The sequence below is a fragment of the Orbicella faveolata genome, unplaced genomic scaffold, assembly GCF_042242905.1.
Source record: "Orbicella faveolata isolate gen_17 unplaced genomic scaffold, um_ofav_v1 contig_46, whole genome shotgun sequence".
NCBI lineage: Eukaryota > Metazoa > Cnidaria > Anthozoa > Scleractinia > Merulinidae > Orbicella > Orbicella faveolata.
Window position 1 is genome coordinate 3052501 of NW_028301576.1, and position 8882 is coordinate 3061382.

The 8882-nt window shown below is 39.6% G+C and overlaps 1 long non-coding RNA gene across 1 annotated transcript; it reads right to left on the reverse strand.

Moving 5' to 3' along the window:
- Positions 1-4119: 4119 nt before the first annotated feature.
- On the reverse strand, positions 4120-4827 carry LOC110044002 (uncharacterized). Its single transcript, XR_002296055.2, has 2 exons — positions 4610-4827; positions 4120-4392 (listed from the first exon to the last, which is right to left on the reverse strand). It is a non-coding gene; the product is annotated as an uncharacterized LOC110044002 (long non-coding RNA).
- Between the last annotated feature and the right edge of the window lie 4055 nt (positions 4828-8882).

Here is an 8882-nt window from a genome sequence, read left to right on the forward strand (position 1 = left end):
AGAACACTCTCAACCGAGAGGTCTCCAACGTCGATGAATGGTCAACAATCTATCTGTTAATTGCTCCGAGATGAAGACAATACTAATCGATGGACCACGCCTATGGAGAAGTTTAAGTAAAGAAGATCGCAATCTTGAGATTCAGCTTAAAGGCAGTGAATTAGAAAGGGTTGAAAACATTCAGCTGATGGGCCTTTTACCCGACCAACAACTCATTTTCGATGTCTATGTCGATTCTTTATGTAAGACGATATCAAAGCGTATAGGCATACTAACAGAATTATAAGGCTTATTTACCAACAGCAGAACACGTACTTTATTGTAATGCTTTAATTAAGTCACTGATAAACTCTTGGTCTTCGGCCATCGTAGCTTAGCTTGATTAAAAATATAACACAAATAGCGGTGATAAATATTATATTGCAGCGTAACATGGACAAGCTGCTGCAGCCAAGACAATATAAATAAGATATTTAAGCTACAAAAGCGGTGTGCTCGTATTATCCTTGATGCCCAGCAACGCCATAGCATTATAGATCTATTTAGCACTTGACGATGGGTGCCAAATTATACAGAATCCGATATAAAGGTGCCTAATTGCATACAAAAGGATCATGGGTACCAGCCCTGAGTACATAAATGAACTGTTAATGTTTTTAAGAATTTGCTTTATAAACAAACATTTTAGATTAAGTCAACTTAAGGACAGGGTTTTTTTATTCAATACTTTATTGTCTACATTTAATTGCTACTGTTGGACATCTATTACTATGGAATTCACATACTTGAGCCGAACATAAAGGGTCAACCCACCGTACACGACCGTTCTCATGTGGTTTTGATAGTTTAGTTGGGAGAGCATTGCATCGGTAGCGCAAAGGTCGTAGGTTCGAATCCCGTTCAAAGCCTGAAGAATTTTCAGGTCTTTCTTTCCAGTAGTGTTATGGCAGCATTCGCATCTATCATCATGTCTACATCTAATTGCTACTCTTGGACATCTATTACCACTTTAGACAATTATTTTTAGACTGAGTACAGTACCGTTAATGTCGAGTAATTACTTCTTAACTTAGTTTTTAAATCATGTTCTTATATTGGTTTAATTTTAGATGTTTAATTTAGGGCTTAAGATATTTGTAATAAATCTTTTATAATTCTTAATCGACGGCCACAGGTTTATTAGTTGTATTAACTATCAAGTGTAAACCCTCTCTAAATAAAGTTTGATTGAGTGATTGATATCTAATGATTGAAGTTTCAACTATTTTTACATTTTCACCTGCATTTCGAATGCCTATTGAAGAACAGCTGTTCAGAAGTGCAATTGTGTTTGTCAAGAAGTCACTAAAAATATACCAGTCATGAAATTTGACCCCACCCCGTTAATACGGCTAGCTCGAAACAATTATGTTCATCTTTCCATGTTTAATACTGTATGTACCGATTGAAGTTTCATGTTTTTTTTTTGACATTTATACCTACATTTCGAATGCCTCGTCCCCAGTTGTCTTCGTGCAACTTCATACAGCGCGCGGAACGGGGCGAGGTGGGAGCGCAGGGTGAGATGGGTAGGGAGAAAGATAGAGAGGGACCTTGCGCCGTGCCGCGTTTGGTTTGAAGATGACTGGGGACAAGTCAGGTTCCATTGTGCCACTTCAGAGCGGAAAAACGTACTGCGCAGCTTTCTGCGCATCGCTAGCCCTACTTCCGGGCTCAGGTATTAATGCAAGCTGCAATGGTTGGAAAGAGCGGCGGACTGTAATAAAGTAGGCGAGGATGTCGCTCGGTTGATTTATTTATACTTGAGCAAGCATGAATGTTTTTTGGTATTTCACTGTTAAGAAAACAAGTCTCTCCCTACCGGCTGAGAGACTCTCGTGCATATACATTCAGTGGGTTGCTTATGTGAATGCAATATGGAAAGAGTGTTTGTGAATAAAATGTGTCTTCGCAACAAAATTGTACACTGAGGGAAAATAAAGGGTTCGGAAACTGTCTTTAGGTTAATTTTGTCCCAAAGAAATTGATTCTCTGCGAAAACAATACACCAGCTTTCCATTAGTGACGTTAAAATGTTGCTGCTTACCGGGCATATTGGGCAAGCATGTAAAGTTCATAACTTTTTCTGTTTACACGATTGACGAAATTCCCGCCATTTTTTTCTAACTTGGGGCCTGGCGTACAGTCAAAACTCGTTCATACTTATTACTTTTTTCCGCTCTGAATTGTACCACCGTTTATTATATGGCTAGCTCCGTGAGCGGGCAAGATGAATCAAATCCTGCGCTGTGATTGGCTACCCGCGCGGGCAAGATGGAGCTATCTTGCATACTCGGGACTACCCGCCGTGTCACGCTGGGAAAATTCCCCGAAAGCTATATAAGAAATCCTTTATTGACCAAGCTTGTTCGGTCAAGATGGCTGGATATTGGCCTCGTTCTTTTTTTGCGAGTTTATGGACCTCGACTCCGTCTCGGTCAGTAACTTGGCCAATATCCAGCCATCTTGACCGAAGAAGCTTGGTCAGTTACCCATATTTATCAACTGGTGTTTTCACATGACGTCATGACACCCATATCACATTTGGTGTCCCAAAACCATCAAGCGGTGCAACCTCGTTCCCAGGGACCTCTCTCTTCCTCACTCGATGCGGCTGGTCACGTGTCTACGTATGTCAACCAAAGCCGCACAGAGGGTGGGTCCTCAACTTAAATTTTGTCAACACTGTCTAGGGAGGTGAATGTTGCACTGCTATACAGACGTTATTTATTTTGAAAGTGAAGCAAGTTGTTTGTCAGAGATCCTGCCTGACCAATGCTTCGTCGCTATGATCTGAACTTCTATGAGTATGAGATGCTAATTGAGAGGGAACTTTGCTTATTTTTCACTGCTGTTTTGAAAACCTGCGTCGGATTAGTTATCCTTCGTATCGCCGCGCCTTGATTACGATTTTACCCACAGACCTTCCTTCCGACCCTGAAAGACGAAATTATTTTAACCTGAGTTAAATCTGGAGAAAGGGATAGAGCGAGAAACAAAGGTAGAGGAGGAATAATCGACTTTCAAATTAACGAGGAAAAAAAAAGAAGGGCGAGAAGATTGCTATTACACTCTTTTTTTTTTTTTTAAGAATATTGTTTTGCGGCTGAGGCTGAATATTTTTATTTCTCTGCCGATTTTAGGTTGAAAGTATTATTGTGAATATTCTTAGATTGTAGCTTATGGCATTTCTCCTTTCGAATGCATATAGTGTCAGGATGGTGTTAAAGTAATTTTAGAGCTAGACTGCAGGCATTTAAGCCTGATATGACGCACATAAAGTCTTGCAGAAATGTTATTTGCATGGAACATATGGCAAGACTCGATATATCTTCTAAATTATATTCTTATAAAAAAGAGTGTATAAATATTTCAGACTCACTCGCAAGGTCGATCTCTAACCGAGCTCGGGGTTTTAATGTTTTCATTTTTTATTTTTATGTCTCAAAAGACATATTTTGCAAGTGCAAATTATTTTGTCGCAGGTGTCAATTTCCATTGACAGCATTCAATGGCTTCTTTTAACCATGCAAAGATTTCGTGAATAAACATGGCTAACTCAGTTCTTTAATAAACAAACTTTAAAAGCATGCGACGCCAACCAAACAGCTGAAAGTCTTTTCTTTTAAAATCTTAAAATCTTAAAGTCCAATATACTACCTAGTCAACACCAGTCAGGAAACTGAAGTAAGTGAGAATGGAAAGTTTGCCCGTATATATTTGAAAACAGCAAGATAAAATGCTATGAGAACCGAATTGAAAAGAAAACATTTCAGCTGCTTAATCAACATTTTTGTAATCGGCGGCTGGTGGCTTTACATTTTTAATCGTTCGCAGACTACAAAAATTGACAAACAGAAACTCAAAGAACACATTTTTCGTAGTGGAGCTCGTAAAAAACCTCTCTTAATTGGTATTCTTATGGTTGGAGGGGCTTTCGACACAATTTTGGTAAAGGGGTTTTGAGTACATCGAGTTCACAAGCCCGCACAAAACTGCTACTACCATTCGCCCGCAGCGGGCGAATGGTAGTTACAAGTTTTATCAGCTCAGAAGTGACTGTCAAGAACTACGTGTGTATTCTAGTAATTATAAGCTTTGTTTTATTGGCGATATTCATAGTTTATCAGCTTCATAATTTAAGTTTATCTACATTCATTTAACCGCTAAACTCCTCAGTTGAGGACATCTCGTGGTCCTTCACAGAATGTGTTTTACAGGTCTGGATTTGTTCAATGGTATTAGTCATGATCAGTTCCGGCCGCCGATCAACTCCATTTCCCTTCCCTCGTCATCTGTCTGGCAGTTCAAGGAACGAGCAACTTCGCAAATTTTTCGTCGTGAAGGAATCAACTGGAAATAGAAACGCCGCGTGAGGATTTTTACACAAAATTAGAAATAAATGAAAACAATTTATTTGCTCCCAGAAACACTTTGTTAAATCAATATTTTTAAAGGAGTAGATAGTACTGTTAAGGAATAGCTTCCATAATTATTTTCAAAATAAGCGCGAAATGATGTAAGAGAAGTCAACCTGCTATGAAACTGCGAGTTTTGTTTTGCCTCTTACCTCTTCTCTTCCTCTATATCGTGGTAGTGGCGCAGCTGCCTCTACTCCTTGGTCAGTACAGATCAAGAACACTGAAACAATCAAACACAAGAGGACCAGCGAGACTGAGATCTTACCCATACTGGTCAACATAACGGCGGAGCGAATTCGAGTGTGGAGTGTGCTGGAGAGATGCTTGAGGAATAAGTCTCGCAGAATAATTCATACTAAAACAATCGCTTTTCAAAGAGATCCACCTGCCGACAGCTTTATTGGCTAATTATCTGATAACACAGTTCAGCTTTTTCTGTTACGCTTTGATGAAACTTTAAATACAACGTTTTGCCACTAATGGATTTTTAATTACCAACTGGGCTCGAAAACATTTAAGGCGTTATACTAAAAGATACACCTGTGAACATATTAACAAGCTCATTACCTGTGTTATCTACCTTTATTGCTCTTGTTTTTATATCTTTCATTACTTTGCGTCATTTTATTCATAGCTTCCTATCTTTTTATGCGGTAATTTGTAAACAATTTTTTATTCTTCATATATTTGTCTGTTAGTTTTTAATCAATATCTTAAAGCGTATTGGATTCTTTATAAACTTAGAACGGACCTCGAGCTTAATAGGACATCAATACATTTTTTGTAATTGTGGTGAAAATATAAAGTTTGCATCAATACTTCAGTGATGTTGAGAAAGAAAATGCAGGAACGAAAACCAAAAATGGGACTACGGTATTTGTACTTTGATCGCAATCACTAAGAGTGACAATAAATCAACTGGGTGTACTATATTGCTGGCTGTATTTTCTCTGGAAACACCTAATACCCCTCAGAAGTCTACGCGAAGATCTATAAAACATCAATATATCAATTTAAAAACGGAAAAGAAGGCAAACGTCGGTATAGCATGATATGAAATAGAGCTAATTCATACTAATGATGGCCCAAAGGCCGCTCAAAATTGATTGTAACCAACCATCTTGACTTGAAGGAGCATATATTTTGGTATAATAAAAAGCCCGGGCCTATCAAGAAATTGTTAAAAAATTGTTGAATTGTCGTCAAAAATCGAAAATTTTCTAATGATATCTATTCGTCCGTGGCTTTGGGAACCGTTGGATATAATATAGCGACAGGGCTTGGTTCCTAGAGCATGATCAACACCGGCCACCTGGCCTTAGCGTTTAATGCGCCTATTCATTGGCTCGCTAGATAATTTGTTCGTTTAGCCCGAACAGTCCTTAAACGTGTGAAAAGAAGAACGCAGGCAATATCCTTCCAGTAAAGACTTCCCAAATAATTCAATAACGCCTGCATTCATGATCAATTTTCGAGGCTAACACTATGCGCTGCTTCTCTTCCAGGTCTGAAAAGATAGTTGGATAAGATAGATAATCTTTATTTATCCAGGGTAGAAAATTCGTTAGTTAAAAATACCTAATACCTAATGCCTAATACCTAATATGATGAAACAATTTAAATAAAAAGCTGCTTTCCTCGAATGGCGTGCCTTATTGTTCTCCTCTGAGTAGGCGTTTAAATTGCCTCCGGGACTCTGCTTCTCTTGAGTCACAAGGAAGACTGTTCCAAAGAATGGCGCCGCTATAGCTTAAGCTATTTTTGTAATGGAACAGTGATTTTGTTCTCAGAGTCCCTTAAGTTATATGCTGTTTCTCGCCTTTCGAATTTAGAAAGGAGATTCTCGTGCTAGAACACACTCGAAGCTGTTAATTTAACAAAAGCTTCTAAGCTATCCGAACAGTCCGGCTATCGCATAAAAAGTCTGAACGAATTTCGTCCAAAAGGGCTGAAACGATAACACACGTTAGAGTTTGGTGTCATTTTATACCGTTCGATGAGAAAGTCGTGTAAGCAACGAGAGACTACCCAAGGAAAATGTTTGTGTGCCACTTAATGAAGGTCGTCATAAAGACCTAACTGAATTCAAAAGCCACGTTATATCCTTTACAGACATAAAAACGTTGCCGCAAAGAAAAGGATTTGCAGGTGTAAAGCTTTGACTCAAACATTGCCTCTACATTAGAGCATGGCAAAGGTTGCGTAGACGTCTTCTCAATTCGTATACAAGATCTCTGCCAACTTAGCCTGTGAACAGGCTCCTGATTGTGTTATAAGGGAAGGTAAAAACAGGCGGGTAGAGATAGCCGAGAGCGGTCTGGAGAGGAAAAAATCCCACCCTGCCAGGCTCGCTTCACTCGCTCTATTTTATTTAATTTTTTTTTTTCGCGCTCGTCAGGAGCCTATTCACTTACAGACGATGAAAACTCTCCCAGATTATCCAGGAACCTCATGGATACAGACCGAATCTCCCGGTCTACCACTTTTATTTTCGGGGGAAAATTATTGGCATAATTAATATTCTGATCAATGGTGTCCACAGCTTTAGCTAAGACGAGAAAAACAACGGATGTGACAAGACCTTTATCGATGTTGAAGTACTATTAATTCGTAGCGTCAAGCAAAGCTGTGGCGGGTAAATGTAACGATCGAAAGCCTGATTGATATTTGTTTAGCAGGCAGAACAGGCGGATTAGCGGGGTAGAGAGCAAAACGCGACACACGAGCGCGAGACCAAAAATTTTTTCGTTCGTGGTCGCGCTCCGCTCTTGTGTATCGTGTTTTGCTCTCTGCCCCGCTAATCCGCCTGTTCCGCAGGCTAATTTCTGTTTAGCAATTTGTTATCCGAAAGGTATAAACAGAGTTGGTTGTAAACAAGCCTTTCCATAATTTTAGAAATAGAAGATAGAATGGAAATTGGACGATAATTGTTAGGATTTGTTTTACTATTGCCCTTGTGGAGTGCAAAAACCTTCGCAATTTTCCAATCACTCACTTGATCACTAGGAATATAACCGCTAGCGATAGAATTGTCAAAAAGTAAACAAAGGGGCTCGGCGATAGCATCCGCTGCGACCTTGAGTAATTTTGCTTGGAATGCGATGGAGACCGGCAGATTCATTAGTGACCAAGTTTTTGAGGAGATTCAACACATCACTCGGATTAATACAGGTTAATTGAAAAATGGATGAAGCTGGGGTTATGAAAAGATTAAAAGCCTTAGTAGTGCTTGGAAGTTTTGAGGCTAGAAGAGGCCCGATATTCGTGAAGTGGTAATTTAGGAAGTAAGCAATTTCGTCTTGATTGTTATACAATGTGTTTCATCAGACATTAATTTCGTTGATAATAGAGTCCTTTTGTATGTTCTACCTGTAATTGAATTATATTGTTTTCCAAATTTCTGTGGGATTACTTGAGTTTTCAGAGAATTTGGCGTTGTAGAAGCATTTTTTTTTAATTTTTAATCTCTCTGTTAAATTGGTTTCTAAAGGCTGGTTTCCATATGATCGCAGACGATCGCGGATCGCGGATCGCAGATCGCAAAAAGTTCTGCGATCGTCTGCGATCATATGGAAACACTCTTCTGCGATCGTGATCGCAGACGATCGCAGACGATCGCAGAAGATAGAACCATGCTCTATCTTCAGCGATCGTCTGCGATCAATTGCGATCGTGCGATCATATGGAAACCAAAGTTACGCGATTTGCGATCGAAACGTATCCCATAATATTTTGAATTCCGACCGATGATTCAACGCTTCTTTGCAACAAAGCAACCGCTTATTTGTTGTAAACACGGCTGGCGTTGAACAAGGTAACGTTAGTAACGAGAAATTTATGGAGGAAGTTGCACGATATCAGTGGGTTTATCACTGTAACAGTAAACATTTCAAAGACAAAAACGAAAAGACTAACTGCTGGGAAAAAATCGGGGAGAAATATAATTTATCGGCAGCTGAGGCGGAGGTCAAATTCCGCAACATAAGAACTGCGTATGGTCGTTATCTGAAGCGATTGAAAACGCTAACTTCTGGATCGGGGCGAGATGCAGTGCCAAGGGAATTTCAAAATAGGTTGACTAAAAGAAGAAATAAATTTGTTTGCAGCGAAATTTCCTCCTCGACGTCCGCCATATTGTTTGCTGCGATTTCCCGCCAGCACAACACCCGTGTAATTTTGACAGTTCCGCTGTCCGAAATGTATGCAACAGTCGGCTCTGCGATCGCTTGCGATCGTCTGCGATTATATGGAAACAACTCTCTTTGCGATCGTCTGCGATCTGCGATTTGCGATCCGCGATCGTTTGCGATCGTCTGCGATCATATGGAAACCAGCCTTAAGCGATTTGTACTCTGACCAAAGTTTGGAATCATTACGTTTTTGAGCGTTTAATTTAGCTCTGTCTCTCTTGAAAATAAGGCC